At 42.2% G+C, this 17,985-nt stretch overlaps 1 long non-coding RNA gene across 1 annotated transcript; it reads left to right on the top strand.

Annotated features, from left to right (window-relative positions):
* The first annotated feature begins 365 nt into the window (after positions 1-365).
* LOC126997366 (uncharacterized) lies at positions 366-17,910 on the top strand. The gene is made up of 3 exons (XR_007752058.1): positions 366-567; positions 16,931-17,013; positions 17,520-17,910. It is a non-coding gene; the product is annotated as an uncharacterized LOC126997366 (long non-coding RNA).
* The last annotated feature ends 75 nt before the right edge of the window (positions 17,911-17,985 follow it).

Genomic DNA, 17,985 nt, shown 5'->3' with positions numbered 1-17,985 from the left:
GTGGGACGGATCACAATAGGCAGTCGACAAGACTCGGTACCGTGCCGAAATTCATCCACACTCGGTTTGTAAACAGCCCGTGCATACGCAATCAGGATGGGATGTCTTGGGGTACGTGGATGGCAGATGACACCACACCGGGCGTTGAAAATGACGGGGCGTGAGGATCCATATGGAAACATCAACAAGGACATGTCATATTCATATTATGTCAGATCAGTGATGGAAGGTATATGTAAGGATGTAGACCTGGGGAAATCATTAGTCAAACAGTTGCATTATAGGAGGGTATTGTTTATTAAAATGCTTTCATACATGCATCCATAATACTTTGGTTACCTATCATGTTTCCATTTATCAAAGTACTTCTTCCGTGGCTAAATATTGACAATGTCTTTACTTACAACAAATTCTGCGCGTGGGAAGACCTGGTATATTTTGTTGATCTTGGTTGGCACGAGGCAACGAGAGGTTCTCATGTGATGGTTGCCGAGTTGCCTTGTTTACGCCGGGCAGGTGGACGACGCTCACCTGTACGCGCTGAGACAAGGTGACCAGCTGATTAAAGTAAGATGAAGCCATACTTTTGTACTTCTAAGATTCTTACATTTTCGTCTTACACATTTGATCATCTTTAATGTGTATATATTTTTCGTTCATTCTATTGTCTTTCCAGCCAGTCTCTATCTTCCCTGTCATTTAACTCTCTCTGTCATCCTATTAATATCATTCAACCGGCCTACTTATCTATCACTTTTTCTTCAATTATTTATTTTTCGACTATTGTCCGTATTTTCTATTCTTTCATCCTCTCCCTTCCCTCCACCGCTTCTCATCATTATTTCTATTTTCATTTATTTCACCGCTAATTACTCTAAGACTACGTGCGGTGTTACTTTATTAATTTTTTTTATCGTTATTCTTTTTATTGTCTTTATCGGCCTAACCCTTGTTTTCTGTTTTCATCCTTTCAATGTTCACTAGTTTTGCCCCAACGGCCACATTTACTATTCTTTTCACATCTTTTTTTCTGCACTCCATTCATCGTCTTCGAAAAAATGATGTTCCAATTATCTACGTTCCCGTGTCTCTTTTCTCGTCTCCATGTCCTTCAATTCAGCCACTCACCTCCTCCTTTTTCATTCTAGCACTTTTTTTTTCTTCACTCCGCCTCCTAAGCCTATTCCTACTTTGCGTGCTCCTCAATCTCTCGTCTCCCCTCTTATGCCCTCCGGCTCTGTCACTCAACCGTCCTCTTGGCCATTCAGTCTTCTGCGTATATTCTATTGTCATCGGAGCCTATATATTATGTCCCCTTATCTCTTCTCTCACACCCTGGATGCCCTACTCACTCTTATTCTTATTCCCTTCAGTACCCTCCAGCTGTCACTGAACCGTCCCTCCTCCCCGTTGTTCCTTCAATCTTTTCCATATATTAAATTGTTATCGGATCCTATATTATGTCCTCATATTTCTTCTCTCACACCGTACTCAGACTCATTTTCAATCATTATCTTGTGCCCTTCAGCTCCTCTCACTTTCCCCGTACTGCCTTCTCTTACTCACGTGGTGTTTTGTATATGTTTTGTCATCTTTCGTTTTTATGTTAATCAGTTTCCCCCTAGATGTTCCCCTATTCGTAGCTTCTCACGTCCTACCATAGTATTTTAATTTAACTTTTGTACTTTCTCCGTCTCACCGTAGATTATAATTCCCTTTGTTCTCCATTTTCCACTACATTTTTAATATTCGTGCATCTGTGTTATTAGTTTTCTTTTCATCTCCACTGTTCCTTTCTCTCCTGCACTCTCTAACTTTCCATTTTTTCGGTATCTCTTAATATTGTTTCTCTTATTTCCCGCCACTTCCTTTTCTCTTTCCTGTCACATTTTCTCTTTTTCTCCGTTTAGTGTTAATGATTTTCTCTTATTTCTTGCCTCTCCCTCGTCCTTTTCTCCCTCATGTCATCTCTCCCCTCAAGTTCTCCGTTTTCTGTTAATGTGTTTCTCTTTTCTATTTCCCTCGTCCCTTCGCGTCTTTTGTCCGCGCTTGACGAGGGACCTGGAGACACCTGCTCCTCATTAGTGCCTGTTCCTGAGGCGACCGAGAACCCAGGTGTGGCAGGCTTGACCACCCGCCCTTGCACCTTTCTTATTGGCCTTCCCTGACGTGCCGCGATGTCCGTAATCTTGGACATATACTTCATACTTTATTCACTGCACAACATTGGAAGGGTCGCCGTTTGTTTTTATTTATTACTGTTTATACGTTTTTAAGAAAAATGCAAACGAAAGCTTTTCATAACTCTAAGGACATCCATCTTGACTTTTTACTACACAAGACTGTAAAGGATCGTTTATAACTGTACAAGATAGATGTTACCATAGTTTTCGTTTTGATCTATTCGTATCTTGGTAGGGAAAAAACGTGAAAGAAATGAATTGGTCAGTTTTTGTTTTTGAATTATACCTCAGTGAGTGGTATTAGTCTCAGGAAGGGATAGTTTTTTTGTTGTTATTGATACCTGTACCTTTGCATATTTACACGATACAAGCGATGCGAAATAGAGGGACAGTAACAAACCGCACTTTATATATTAAGTTACTTGCCGTCATAATTCAGCATTGATAAAATAACGTTTCTTACATTAACTTATTTTAGGGCTGCTGCGGTTATGTTTGGTATTGAGAACCTTTCGAACAAGTAAGAAGTCGCTCGAGATGTGCCGAGTTAACTGCGGTCATAATCTAGTAGGAACAAAAACTATTCTAATATCAATTTTAGGACTGGTGAGGTTACGTTTAGTGTTGAGGACCACCAGAACACGTAACAAATCAATAGTGATATATTAAATTACGTGTGATGACCCAGTGGACAAAAACGATTCTACCATAATTTTAAGACTGCTCAGGTGACGTTTGGTGCTCAGAATCGCCTGAACACATAACAAAACGCTCTCCATGTGCTAAGTCACGTGTGATCATAACCCAGTAGACAGAAACGTTTCTAACATTAATTTTAGGAGTGTTGAGGTTACGTTCGGTGTTAAGAACCGCCCGAACACTTAACAAAACGTTCATGTACAAAGTTACGTGTGGTCATAACCCAGTATGTACAAAAACGATTCTAGCATTTATTTTGGGTCTGTCGAGGTTACGTTTGGTGTCAAGAACCGCCCGAACACTTAACAAATCGCTCCTCATGTGCTAAGCCACGTGCGGTCATAATCTCGCAGACAAAAGCGATTCTAACATCAATCGGTTTAATTTTAGGACTGTCGAGGTTACGTTTGGTGTTAAGGACCGCCCGTACACGTATATTTTCCTCCTTATCAGTCGCTTACCTCATCGCGGGGCGTCGTCCGTTCGCCTACCGGGCCTCCGCTGCCTCCTCCTTATCTGGTGCGAAAGGCCGTGAACTAAGATAACAAGTACGTATTTTTATCGATCTCCCCTCTATACAGTTCGTTTTTTGGTGTGCGCGTTAACGATACCATGACTTAATTGCTTTGTTATATTTACTGTTTACTGAGATAACGAGTATGTGTTTTTGTATTTATATTGATTTCTTCTTAATACAGGTAGTTTTTTTTGTGTCCGCGTTAACGATGACTTAATTCCTTCGTTATATTTATTGTTTGCTAAGATAACGAGTATGTATTTTTATTGATTGCCTCTCCTTACGGTTCGTGTCTTTGTGTGCGTTACCGATAATATGAGGTAAGTCCTTTGTGTTATTTGCTGGAAGGGACTTAAGCCTCACTGTTTGGTCTTAGGATTAACTATTTTCGAGTACAACAATTTCCCTCCCACACGATCCTTCCACCCCTTACTACAATCGTTCCTTTCGCCCAGCACACAATCCCCCACCCTTGCCCCCTACACATAACCCCTCCTCCTCTACCCTCCTAACCACAACCTCCTCTTCCGCCCTACCCCCCCTCCCTTGCCCCCTACACACAACAACCCCCTTGCCCCCTACACATAACCCCTCCTCCTCTACTCTCTAACCACAACCTCCTCTTCCGCCCTACCCACAACCCCCCCCCCCCCCTTCTCCCTCCCTTCTGCCCACACACGGAATCTATCAAAATGCTACACTGCTTCCGTCCATCCCTGTCTTCTCGTCTGTCTTCCGTGTGCTCGCCGTCTCTTTTTCCTCATCCATTTTCGGGACCACCTTTCTTATTTCGTCTTTAGCTGTACAGGGTTCCTCCATTAAGACATCCTCCTCCTCCTCCTCCTCCTCCTCCTCCGCCTCCTTCCTCCGTACCCTGAAGTTCATCGAGCATCATTTGTTTTCCTCTCCTCCTCCCCCTCCTCTTTCCCCCATACGGCTCTTTCTCTCTGGAAGGTTGCCAGCTCGTAAGTAAACGCTCATTATTCTTTCCTGTCTTCGTCGCGTTGTTTAATCACAGCAATATGGGGAAGTAGGTGACGGAGGGGTGGGCAGGACAGTGATGGAGTGCGAGGCGGAGGGGAGAGGAGAGGGGGGAGCGGAGGGGAGGCGCAGATTGAGGGGATTAAAAGAGGGAACGGAAGGGTGGCAGGAGAGGAAGGGACGAGAGAGAGGCTGGATGAAGAGGGGAAAATAATGCGACAGATATGCGTTAATCGTTGATGGTGCGGTGCTCGAGGTGGCGATAAAGACCTTGGAGACCTTTCCGCTATTAGCTCCTCCCTTCCTCTCCTTTTTTTCCCTCCCTATCTTCTTCCTCTCAGCTCAGCCTGCCTCCTTAGCTGGTTGTATGGATAAACTGGTGATTGCCGTAAAAAGAGTATTATTTTCAGTCTTAACATACATCCTTGTTTAATTTCATCTCAATAACACACAAAGTCACAGGTTTATAATTACACATAGATGGTTGGTTGTGTGGTTCCATTGCCTTTATTATGTACCAGAACGTAACATTTGCAGACTAAACATTCACTTATTGTCGTTTCTGCTCCTCTTCAGTCTGGGGTTCAATTACTAATATAATTACTAAAACGGCGATTCGTAAATGCTGGTTCAGATTACAATCATTACTCCTATAAATGCCTCGTTACCATTCATGTGGGTGTTTTTTTTTTGCACATTAACGAGTGTCTTTTTAAATATGCCTTGTTTATATCCCTCCTGAGCCTTCTCACATACGTATTAGTTTGTCATTACGATCATAACTACTGAACTAATGATTTCCCTTGTCTTGTTTTAAATACGGGCCAGTCTATTACTTTAACTACCTTATCATTGCCTCTTTTCAATAAATCTTTTACGTACGAACAAAGTAAAAGGCATCACCACTTAACTAACTTTCCACTCCTCTTCCCCTTCAGCCTGAGTTTGGTCGTTACTTCTATAACTACCTTGATAGCCAACGTTGCCAGATTGTCGTACACAGCCTCCTATGTTTGCCGATTTCTAACCCCAAAACTGCCTCCCTGACCCCAATAACTGCCTTCATATGTAGTTATCGTTTAAATGGTTAGTTATTGGTGCTTTTTGGAAATAACTATGGCTCAGAAACCGGTAAATACGAGGCTCTGAGTACGATAATCTGGCAACGGTGCATGCTTGATACTATTTGCCCTTTTAACTTTGCGTATATTCCTACTTCCCTCTTCTTCCTTTCTTCGTTCTTTCCTCCTCCTGCTTTTTATCCATCTACATCCTCCTCTCTCTCTTTCTTCATTTTCTTTCTACTTTTTCCCTTTCCTTTATTTCCTCTCTTCCTCCTCCTTTCTTAACCTTTCTTCAACTGCTTTATTTTTTCCTCACTTTTTCTTTACTGTATGTGTCCCTTACCTTACCATGCTTTACATTACCATACCTTACCACTCCTATTAACTCTTTAAGGATTGAGGTAGGGAGAGGAAGACCAAAAACTTATAATGCAGCAAAGGATCTCGAAACATACATCACCCAGCGCCGGGACTCGAACTCGGGTCTTCAGAATGAGTGCTATTATAATTTCCCCGACGGCAAAGGATATCTGTAAGGGGCTCTCCTCCCTCGCCCTTCCTGCCTGCCCTGTCTTAAGGTCGCTGAGTAATGATCGTCTCTCCCCCGGGGTTGACACACGCGGGCTTAGCGGGTGGACCAGTACACGCAGGAGTAATTTGGCGGAATGGAAGTTAGAGTGCGGCTGATTGTCCCCTTAATTCTTCGCTTTCTCCTTTTTTGTAACCCGATTTGTTTCTTGTTTCCTCTTTCCGCGTTAGCTCCTTCTCCGTCTGCTTTTGTTTGATTCTCTTTTGTTGTTGTTTTTGTTTATTTTTTTTCTTTCCTTCATTTGCTTTCTCCTTTCTGTTTCTCCTTTGTTATTTACGTACTTTTATCGTTTTCTTTGTCTTTTCCTTCATCCTCTTCCATCTGTTTCCTTACTTTTCCTTCTTCCTCTTCTTTCTTTTGCTTTATTTCTCTTTCATCCTCTTCTATCGCTTTCTTTTTTTCTTCTTCTTTTGCTTCCTTTCCCTTTTCCTTTTTCATTCTTCTTTCTCTTCTATTTTATCTCCTTTTCTGTTTAGCTTTCCCTCTCCGTTCTCCTTCCATGAGTAAGCTGTTAGGCCGCAAGATTAGCCAGGGAGGAGAACAAGACGAGAGCGTGAGTAATTACTGTGCTATTGTGATTATGGTGAGAGCGAGAGAGAGAGCGGGAGAGAGAGAAGTCAAATGAGTGGCCAGGAACGAATGGCACAGATTGCGAAGGGTAGAAAAATTAGAGCAGGGTAATTATAGATAAATGAACAGAGGAGACGACGACTGCGGCCCCTACCCCCGCCTCCCCCCGCCTCCTCCCGCCTCTCCCCGGCAGTAGGTCCTGTGCAGCGTCTTCTTGAGGTCTGGAAACAAAGGGAGATAAATCACTACCCTTCCTCTCCCTTCTCGTCCATAAATTTCCTCCTTCCACCCGTTTCTCGCTGTCTCCTCCTTTCCTCCTCCTCCTCCTCCTCCTCCTCCTGCTCCTCCTCCTCCGTCAGTACACAGCCATTTAGTTAGACAATTCAGTGATGGATTGTTGAATTAAGAGTCGAGTAAATAGTAGATTTTCCCTTCGCGAGGCAGCAGTCACTAACGATTTCTCGCTTAATTTTAATGGAGGAATTGGTATGAGGGTGATTCTTATTGATGGAAGGGTTGGATAATTCTTTCTCTTAAGGGGATAATAATTCTTTTTCTCCTACGCGCTGTTTGTTGTGGGAAATTTCATGGACTGGTAGAAGTGGAACGAAATAGGTATTTATATATTTTCTTTTTATTACACAGAAGGTTGGGTCATTTATTTATTTTGCATGTCGTTTGGTGCAAGGAATTTCACGGACTGGATTAAAAGGAAATAAGTGAACTAGACGTAGACGATATAAAAAACTAACTAACGATTTCTCGCTTGGTTTTAAAGTAGGAATAGGTGTGAAGGTGATTCTTATTGATGGAAGGGTAGGATAGCGATTCTACGCGTTGTTTGATGCAGAAAATTTAATGGAAGTAGATCTTTTTATCAATGAGAAGGTTTGATCGTATTTTTTCTTTCGCTGTAAGGAATTTCACGGACATGTACAAAAGAGGAAATGACCAGATTTAGACGATATAAATAAAGTTGGTGGCTCTAAGATAATCACCGCTTGCTACAACAATTTTTTTTTACAGCTAAGGAGACAGTTCAAGGGCGTAAAGAAAAATATTATAAAAAAAAAAGCCCGCTACTTACTGCTCCTGAATAGAGGTCAAAGGAGTGGCCAAAAAGAGAGGTCAATTTTGGGAGGGGAGGAGAGGTGCTTGCCAGTGACTGCTTGAGAAATCGCTGTAGCAATGAATTTATGTATTAAGTTATAATTCTTTTCCTTCTACACGTTGTTTGATGTAGGAAATTTCAAGTACTGGTAGAAGCGGAACGAAGCAGGTATATACATTTTTTTTAATCACAGAAGGTATGGTCATTTATTTATTTTCCACGTCATTTGGTGCAGGGAATTTCATGGAGAGACTTATAATAGGAAACGAGTGAAGTAGATGTAGACGATATAGAAAAAAAAAAACACTAACGATTTCTCGCTCAGTTTTAATGGAGGAACAGGTATGATGGTGATTGTTATTAATGAGACGGTACGATAACTCTTCTACGTGTTGTTTGGTGCAGGGAATTTCACGGAGAGATTTATAATAGGAAACAGTGAACTAGATGTAGACGATATAGAAAAAAAAACCTAATGATTTCTCGCTCAGTTTTAATGGAGGAACAGGTATGAACAGGTACGATGGTGATTGTTATAATGAAAGAGTACGATAACTTTTCTACGTGTTATTTGATGCAGGAAATTTATGGACGTAGTAAATGTTTAAATTAAAGAAAAGTTTGAAGTTTTTTCTACACGTTTTTTGATTTAGGAAAATTCACAGACAGGTTTAATAAGAGAAAATGAGTGAAGTAGGTGTATACGATATGAAAAGAATCTAGTTGGTGCCCTTAACGGTAATCACTACTTGCTACAACAAATTGCTTGCCTGTGAGTGCTTGAGAAGTCGCTGTAGCGATATATAGTAAGTGATGAATCTTCTTGTGCACGTTGTTTGGTGTAGGTTTCATGGACTGGTAGAAATGGAAAGAAGTAGGTCTTTTTTTATATCAGTGATGGTCTTTTTTATTTCTTTTGCACGCCGATTACAACGCGAAAAAAGAATACTTCACGGACAGTTTTATAAGAGAAAAATAGCGACCTAGTTGTAGACGATTTAAAAGAAATACAGTTGTTGGCCCTAATGCTAATCACTACTCGCTACACAGAACTGCCTCCGCACGACTGCTTGAGAAATCGCTTTAGCACGACGCAATACTCGCAAGTGAACAGCGGTACTAACTGTTATTTTGCTATCGATCTCAATAACAGAATGGCAAGAAAAATAATCCACCACTGAAGCCAGATATGTATTTTCTTATATTTTCAGAACCGAGCTGTGGTTTCTGACTTGACCGATCGATATGGAGGTTATCAAGTAGAGATGTGATGATACTGTTTATTAATTGAATAGGAAGACGAAGAATTGCAAACCATGGCATGGTAACGTAAAGTAATAGACAAAGGAACATGATTGGTATGCGTAGAAACTAAAGACTTATGTTCAACTATCTTCATGAGCAAAGTAGTTAGACAGCGAATCATATTTGGTACGCGAGTTCGACTGTCTTTACTGGTGGCTCAATCAGACACGGAAGTTTGAATGTGTTTGATTGTTTTCTTAATTCTTCGCTTTATTTATTTCCTAACATTTTTTTTTGTTTACTTCTCCCTATTTTGCGTCTCAGTCTTCTGTTTGATTTTTTGTTGTTGTTGTTTTTGTTCTTATATCCGGTTTTGTTCGTGTTCTTGATTTCATTTATTTTCTTCTTTCTCTTTCTTTTGCGTTCTTTCTCCCTTCCCTTTCTTCTTTGTGTTATGCGTTTTTATAGTTTTATTTTTCTTTTCTTCCTCTTCTATCGTTTTCATTTTATTTTACTTCATCCTCTTCTTTCTTATGCATTCCCTCTTTTCCTTTTTTATTCTCCTTTCTTTTCTACTACCTCTTTTTTTCTATCTTGCGTTCTCTCTCCTGTTTGTTATGTAGAAACTAAAGATTTGTGTTCAAGTCCTTTAAACCTCCTTGTGTTCATTTATCTTTACTGGCAACCAAATTAGAAGGGAATCATGATTGGTGTATAGAAATTAAAGACCTGTTAGAGATTTTCCACTGGCAATTCAATTAGACAAAGAATCATGGTTGGCAGATAGAAACTAAAGGCCTGTCGGAGATTATATTCATTGTCAAAATTCAGTCGGAGAAGAAAGAAGTCAGACTGGTATCACGGTACGTTCAAATTAGAGACCTATTGACAACCTATATAAGCAATTCAAGTCCAGGAAAATTTGGCTGTCAACTCGTGCCATTAGAATGAACCTGATCTGTGTAATTTTGTTGGTCTCTTGGCTCTTGACCTTTCAGTGAGTCAGGCGAGAGAGGGAACCAGCGGAACCACAGGGGAGGGAAGGCACTAATAGCGAGGGTGTTGGGAGGAGAGTTGGATAGCTTGTGTTTGCTTTGTAGTGTTGTTACTGTCCCTGGTTCGAGTCTTGGCAGGGGCATAATCAACCTGTCTTTTTTTGGCCTATTTGTTACTGTTGCTTTTTTTACGGTAAAGGAAGCAACTCGAAGGTAAAAACAAATAAAATAAGCCCGATACCAACTTCTGTAAAATGATGTAGAAGTGAATGGCCAGAAGGGGGTCAATTTCGGAAGGAGTGGTATTTTTATACTCACCAAAGATGATCCTACACACACACACACACACACACACACCTACCTACCTACCTACCTACCTACCTACCTATACAGGTGTTTTCTTCTCTTATACTGTGTTGCGTAGACGAGAAGGTGAATTTTGTGCTTATTTTGTTGATCTTAATGTAGTTCTATCCATTTTTTTTTGGTGTGCTTTCGTGCATTTTAGATTTCTTTTGATTTGACTTCTGGTTATTTCATAGTGTTTGAATAAGTTCGTTTGTTTTGTGCGATTATACAGTTCGTTATTTGTGTGCCCTGGCTGAAACACACATACACACACACACACACACACTCTACACTCTCTCTCTCTCTCTCTCTCTCTCTCTCTCTCTCTCTCTCTCTCTCTCTCTCTCTCTCTCTCTCTCTCTCTCTCTCTCTCTCTCTCTCTCTCCTCGGGTAACAAATGGCCGGAGATAAGGCTGGAGTAAGGCTCTCAGGCTCCGTGTATGTTAAGCAGCGCCTTTATTGTTATGGATCGCGTCATTACCAGACTCGGGTGTCGCATTTTTCACCGTAATGACGTGGCCGCGCCCTCCCCGCGTCATACACTCCCTCACATGACGCATCGCCCGCCATAATATATTGTCGAGGAATACGGAAAGAGCGAATGCAGTCAAGGCTCCAATTATACCAGTGGTTAATATGCACTTTTTTATTATGTTGTCATCCGTATACTGTTACAATGATGCCTATTCGTCCATATCCTGTTACAATGATGCGTATTCGTCCATATCCTGTTACAATGATGAGTTTTCGTCCATATCCTGTTACAATGATGAGTTTTCATCCATATACTGTTACAATAATGAGTTTTCGTCCATATCCTGTTACAATAATGCCTATTCGTCCATATCCTGTTACAATGAGTTTTCATCCATATACTGTTACGATAATGAGTTTTCGTCCATATCCTGTTACAATGAGTTTTCATCCATATACTGTTAAAATAATGAGTTTTCGTCCATATCCTGTTACAATGATGAGTTTTCGTCCATATCCTGTTACAATAAGTTTTCATCCATATACTGTTACAATGATGAGTTTTCGTCCATATCCTGTTACAATGAGTTTTCGTCCATATCCTGTTACAATAATGAGTTTTCGTCCATATCCTGTTACAATGAGTTTTCGTCCATATCCTGTTACAATGATGAGTTTTCGTCCATATCCTGTTACAATGAGTTTTCGTCCATATCCTGTTACAATGATGAGTTTTCGTCCATATCCTGTTACAATGAGTTTTCGTCCATATCCTGTTACAATGAGTTTTCGTCCATATCCTGTTACAATGATGAGTTTTCGTCCATATCCTGTTACAATGATGAGTTTTCGTCCATATCCTGTTACAATGATGAGTTTTCGTCCATATCCTGTTACAATAAGTTTTCATCCATATACTGTTACAATGATGAGTTTTCGTCCATATCCTGTTACAATAAGTTTTCATCCATATGCTGTTACAATGATGAGTTTTCGTCCATATTCTGTTACAATAATGAGTTTTCGTCCATATCCTGTTACAATAAGTTTTCATCCATATACTGTTACAATGATGAGTTTTCGTCCATATTCTGTTACAATAAGTTTTCGTCCATATCCTGTTACAATAATGAGTTTTCGTCCATATCCTGTTACAATAAGTTTTCATCCATATCCTGTTACAATAAGTTTTCATCCATATCCTGTTACAATGAGTTTTCGTCCATATCCTGTTACAATGATGAGTTTTCCTGTGTATAATGTCAAAGAATATCGAAAGAACGACCTTTTTTTTATTTAGTCTTCTTACTTTACTGTCGCTGTCTTATTTTTTTTTATGTTTGTCTGCCCATCGAGGGACCTCGTTTGGGTCTGTATCAATTTCATATTTTCCCTTTATCCCCTATTATGGGTCTCAATAATAATGGTAATAATGACAATAATAACAATAATAAGACGTGTATTATAGATTTCAGTATTTTTATAGTATTAGATGATGTATTATGCTCGCGGTTTATTTCATTTGTTTTCGTTCATATTCTGGTGACTGCGGTAATACGATAGCCAGTGTCTGCTTGATATGTCCCTAGAATGAACAAAAATGAACAGGGCGCGAGTATACGTGATTTGCTACTTTTGCTTTCCATTATAGGAGCCTCCAGTAGGTAGCGGGCTTTTTTTTCATACTTTTTTTTTTTTACGCCCTTGCACTGTCTCCTCTGCTGTAAAAAAAATCATATTACGGTTATTTTTTTCGATGTTTTTCTTTGTATAGCTTTTAGTCTGTTTGTTACCTCTTTCCCCCCCTCCGAAAAAAAAAGAAATCGGATTGACAGCAGGAGACGTGTTTTTGCTTCTTGTTCTAGCGAAAAGAGGGAGAGCGAGGGTCTTTTGTGGGTAGCTAGTCTGTTTGTTACCTCTTCCCCCTCCCCCCCCTCGAAGAAAAAAAAAAGTGATCAGATTGGCAGTAGCAGGCGTCTTTTGCTGTTTGCTTCATGTTTTAGCGAAGGAGAGAAAGCGAGGGAAAAAATCTCCGGTCGTGTGTCTTCCCTTCGGTTGCCTCGGTATCGGCAGCATCTCTAATGAACGCCACACGCTTCCTGGCGCTGCTGCTCGTGGCGACACTCTCCCGGTAATGGCCCGAGCCCCTTAGCGCCGCGATCTTAATTTTTCACCCGCGTGGCGCTGCGTCGGGATGCGCTTTTGTGATAAAGGACGCCATGAATACCAATACCGGGATGACAGGCCTCGATTCCCTCCCTCCCCCTCCCCCCCTCCCCTCACACACGTACACACACACTGCCTCCGCGGGCTAGATAGGATTGGATGAATGTCTCGGCAATGGGCTTAAAAAAAATATATGGAGTGCGTTATCATTGGGTTACGTTATAAGATTCACGCAACTGCTCCACTTCTGTTGCAGTTTATAACACTTGAACTCTTTGTTTCTTTGTCTCTGTCTGTTTTCCTCTCTCTGTCTCCTTCTGTCTGTCTCTCAATCCGTGTCTCTGTCTCTCTGTCTGTCTTTGTCTCTGCCTGTCTCTGTCTCTATCCCTGTCTGTCACTGTCTCCGTCTGTCTGTGTCTGTCTGCTCGTCTCTCTCTCTCTCTCTCTCTCTCTCTCTCTCTCTCTCTCTCTCTTCCTGGTTAGTAATGCACCTCCCTCATCGTCCCCCACGGCCCATTGGCTTCCTTTCGGCCACACTCATTCCGCGGATGGCCTGAGGGCGGAGGACGGAGCGGGCGGCCTCCGTGCCAGCGCGGGAGGGAGGGGCGTCGTGATCGGGGGCGACACGGGCCATCGCTTCCTCCCTCCTGAGTTATCAAATACATTACCGCGGCCGTACGCTCATCTCTCGCGGCTGATTTAGCTTTTTTAGCGTCATCACTTTGAAATATTGCCTGACGCTTTAGTTCCTTTGATGTCACGAGTGTTAAGGTATTTCTCCCAACGGACGAAGTATCAAAACGCCTCTGGAACTGACTCTGATGATTTCACTTTGGCATCTTCCGTCTCCTATGTATATGGGAGTTTAGTTTCATACTTTTTTTCATATTTTGTTATGGCTTTGGTCTTTTTTTTCGCTGTAAAAAGAAAAAGTATGTAACAGAAATCGGTATTCTCAGACGCTTCCGCCTCATATCAACTATTTCCAAAGACCGAAAAGGAAAAAGTTGGAAAGTTTCGTTTAGTCGGCGCAACATCTGAGGTCATATGCCACAGAGAGACAGAAGGGGAAGGAATTATAGGAGAAGGGAACAGACTCCAGGAGACGGGACACAACCCCCGATTAATACCTGCTACCCATTCACTGCTGGGTGGACAGGGGCGTAGGGTTTCGGAAAAGCCGCCCAAATTTTTCCACTCCGCCCGGGAATCGAACCCGGGCTCTCTCGACCGAAAAGGAGATCAATCGGGGTATAATAAGTATTTCTTAGGGTCACGGTACATGAATGATCAAAGTGCCACAAGGGTCACAAGGGTTAGAAAAGTCCGAAATTCCTACGAAACCCTTGTCATATACTTTTGCTTGAGCGCCGAAATGTTTAATTAAGAATATGACCCTGAGTGCTGCGCGTGACGGGAGTGAGTCGAGTGTTGGTGAGGCCGAGTAACGAAATGAAATGGCTGCGTGATGTGTCTGGTGTGAGCCGCCACTTCCGAGCTCTGAGCAGCAACGTTGCCAGATTCTTACCCAGGCTCTTATATTTACCGACTTCCGACCCCAAAACTGTCTCGTGGACCCCAATAAGGAGATTCACTTATACTTATCGTTAAAATAGTTAATTCCTGATGTTTCTTGGCAATAGTTAGGCGTCAGAAACCGATAAATACTATGCTCTGAGTACGATAAACTGGCAACGGTGCTAAGGAGTGTGGTGAAACTCAAGAGTAGTTTACAGTATTAGGAAACTTCTTTGCAATTTGAATAGAAGCTGTCCACCGGCACTGCTTGCTTTCAGGATGACTAAGCAGGTGATTTGTGCCAACGAGGTGGTGTGTCGTCTGTGTCTGCATCTGTGCGTGTGTTGGGGAGACGTTGATAATGACTGTATAGAGTTCATTGAGTGTTCAAAAGTTATTTTCACGTGAGCTAAACACATCACCTTCCCGAGTTCGATCGCCTGCCTGCCTCCCCACCCAACTTGCCGTAACGACTGCAGTCATGAGATGTATCGTTGCCCGCGCCTGAATACTCCGCGTGCATACGTGAGTCACCGTGCATTGGGCACAAGCATGGAATTTCGTCGTATTTTATTAGTTTCCTCAGTGCATCATTGCCTGCGGTGCGTCAAGGCAAACATTACGGCCCCGACACCATTCATTCCCGCTATGCATATTACCTTCGTCCTATCGCCGCGCCCGTGATTGGTTTCCTCAAAAGGTTTTCCCTGGTGCTAAAGTTTGAAATTTATGGTAATTAATTATGGTATTTGCTGCTCCTTACTGTTGGTAATTAACTTGTTTTTGCTGAGTAAGGTGGGTGGAAAGGGCTATTTTCCCTCAGGCTTCGTAATTGAGTGCCAGAAAAGCGTATTCTCTATCCTTAAACGCCAAAGCTAATAAAGCAAGCACTGAAGCTGCCCACCAGCGTACTTAGAAAATACGATGCAAATATGCGTAACGTTCCTCTAATTAGAGCTACGTAAGTTTTGCTGATGAAGTTTGAATGGAAATTACTATATTTGTTGGATGTTGATGGTTTTTGTAGTTGTTATTGCATGCTGCTGCTCCTGCTGCTACAAACAGGCCAACCAGCCAGTCAGACAACCAGTTCAAGTACCACCAAAACGTTTCGGTGCTCTATGCAAAGACGAAATTTCATTAGCTATAAGAATGATTTTTACAGTGCTGGGCCGACCTATATATACTTAGTACATCATCTTAAGCCATTACTTCCACTGCAGAAGAAGAAAGTCCTTTACCAAAGTTTTGCACTTTCTCTGCCTGCTGATACTATTACTAGATGCTGCTCCTAACTTGTAATCATGGTTAAGGTGAAGCAGTGCAGTCACCCTTGCTTCGGAAGAGAACCTGAGTGTGTTGTACGGAGGAGGGGGATGAAGGAGGGATGGCCGGGACGGGAGAGGGGGATGAGTCAGTGATTGGCGATTCAGTGATTGCCTTTAAAATATTCGTGTTAACACCGTAAATACGAGACGCCCGGCACTGCGTGAGGGGGAAAGACAAGGAAAGACCCGCCGCGAGAGGGGGCGGGGTGGGGCTGACGTGTCACAGCTTGCGGCTCTATACTCCACAAGAGTTTGAGAAGGCTAATAGCTACAGCCGAACACGTAATAATTGTGGCATAAATTAACTGCTCTGGACGCCATAAAAATTACGCGGTTCACCGGTCGTTAGAGTTCGTCGAGTAACAATTATCGCGGGGGCCGAGGCGGACCCGATAATTGGCGGCGGAATTACGAGTGTTCTGCCCTGCTCGCTGCTTAAACATTTACCACCTCCACCTGGCGCACGAGGGGGCTGACGGGGGAAGGGCGAGATGGGCGAGGGGGCTGGCGGGGGAAGGGCGAGATGGGCGAGGGATGGGGCGGCGGCGGCCATAGTGTGTGGGTAGTCTGCTCCTAAACACACGGGATGGAATAGCTTCATTAGTAGCCCGAAAAGGCGTTATTCATGCGTTTTTCTTTTTCTTCACAGTCGATATTCAGCCTATATAGTGTTATGCCTAATAAAAAAAAGTGATAGTCTATTTGTCGTCCATACTAACAGCTTCATTCACTCTGGCTGTCACTCACGGTACTCTCGTCCAACGGTGCCAGATTGTCGTACTCAGCCTCCTATGTTTGCCGATTTCCGACCCTAAAACTGCTTCCTCGACCTTAATAACTGCCTACATATATAGTTATCGTTAAAATGGTTAATCATTGGTGTTTTTTTGGCAATAGCTATGGCTCAGAAACCGGTAAATACGAGGCTCTGAGTACGATAATCTGGCAATGGTGCAGTCTCGTCTCCCTTGATCATCTGCCATTCCGAGTCTTTGTTGTCCCGCTTTAGAGTCGCTCACCGTGACTCCCACAACTATGAGGAATGAGGATTTAAGGCAGAGGGATAAAGGGGCAGCGGAATTGTACCTCTGACAGTGATTTTTGATGTTGTGTAAGAATATTAAAGGTAATTTTGTTTCCAGGTGTGTGAACTGACAGGCGGTGACGTACGTGAGGGACAGGAAGGAGCAGCGCGTGATAAGGTTTATGGGAATACGTATGATAGGTGAGATAATTTTTTTTCTCTTCCTCTTTCATGGACGTCCTTCATTCATGATATACTACGTCAGTTTTTCGTTCGTGCCTTAAACGTTCAGGCCTTATAAGAGGGCACAAACGTAATACTCTATATAAATGAAAAACGAACGTTGTACTTCCAGTTAATAAGAACGTTGTTCCTTCACGTAATAAGACAAACTTTGTACTTCCATTTAATGAGAAAGACAAACGTTGTTCCAGTTGATAAGTTTGGTACTTCCACATAAGTAATGAGAAACTTTGTACTTTCATTGAATAAAAAGACAATCGTAATGTACCCAATGAAAAAAGAAACTCAGCACTCCCCGATAATATAAAAGCACTTCCGTGCAACTTATTGGCTGCTGTGACAAGGGCATTCCACCTCACCCTCCGCCATACTGTACACGCCTCAATTACTGGGTATACTAGATATGATGCTGAAACTTTCACCAGCCTACACGTGGATTAATAGAACATTTTTTTTTCTAACAGGGGAGTTGTGTCAGCGTTGAGAGATCGGAAGATTCCGACGAGACCATTACAAGATTAAGGCGTCGGCAGGTTGGAGGACTTCTGCGAGCAGACAGCCGCGGCGGTACACCGTGCCACCATAGGTTCTTGGATTCATTGGATCAAGGCTTATTCATAATCAGATTCATCAGCTAGTGTCCCCGTGCAGTGGAGAGTGGCGAAGTGAACAACGCAACACCGGCTAGCGTCTGTCACATGAACACATCTATCACACAGGCTTTTTTATTTCATGCCTGGTAATTTACAAATCTATCATATTACGCGACAGGCCATAACAAAAACACAAGAAGAAATGTTCATTCACATTGATATTTTGCAATGAAATATATGCAAAGCATATGCAATGTGATGATTAATATTCTAAAGATTTCAGTGTTAAATATTTATATTGAGTGCAGTTGTTCATGGTGAAGGACTGAGAATGGCT

This window comes from Eriocheir sinensis, chromosome 12, assembly GCF_024679095.1.
Source record: "Eriocheir sinensis breed Jianghai 21 chromosome 12, ASM2467909v1, whole genome shotgun sequence".
Classification (NCBI taxonomy): Eukaryota; Metazoa; Arthropoda; class Malacostraca; order Decapoda; family Varunidae; genus Eriocheir; species Eriocheir sinensis.
The sequence above is the reverse complement of the archived record's forward strand: the minus strand, read 5'-3'. Positions and strand labels throughout refer to the sequence as shown.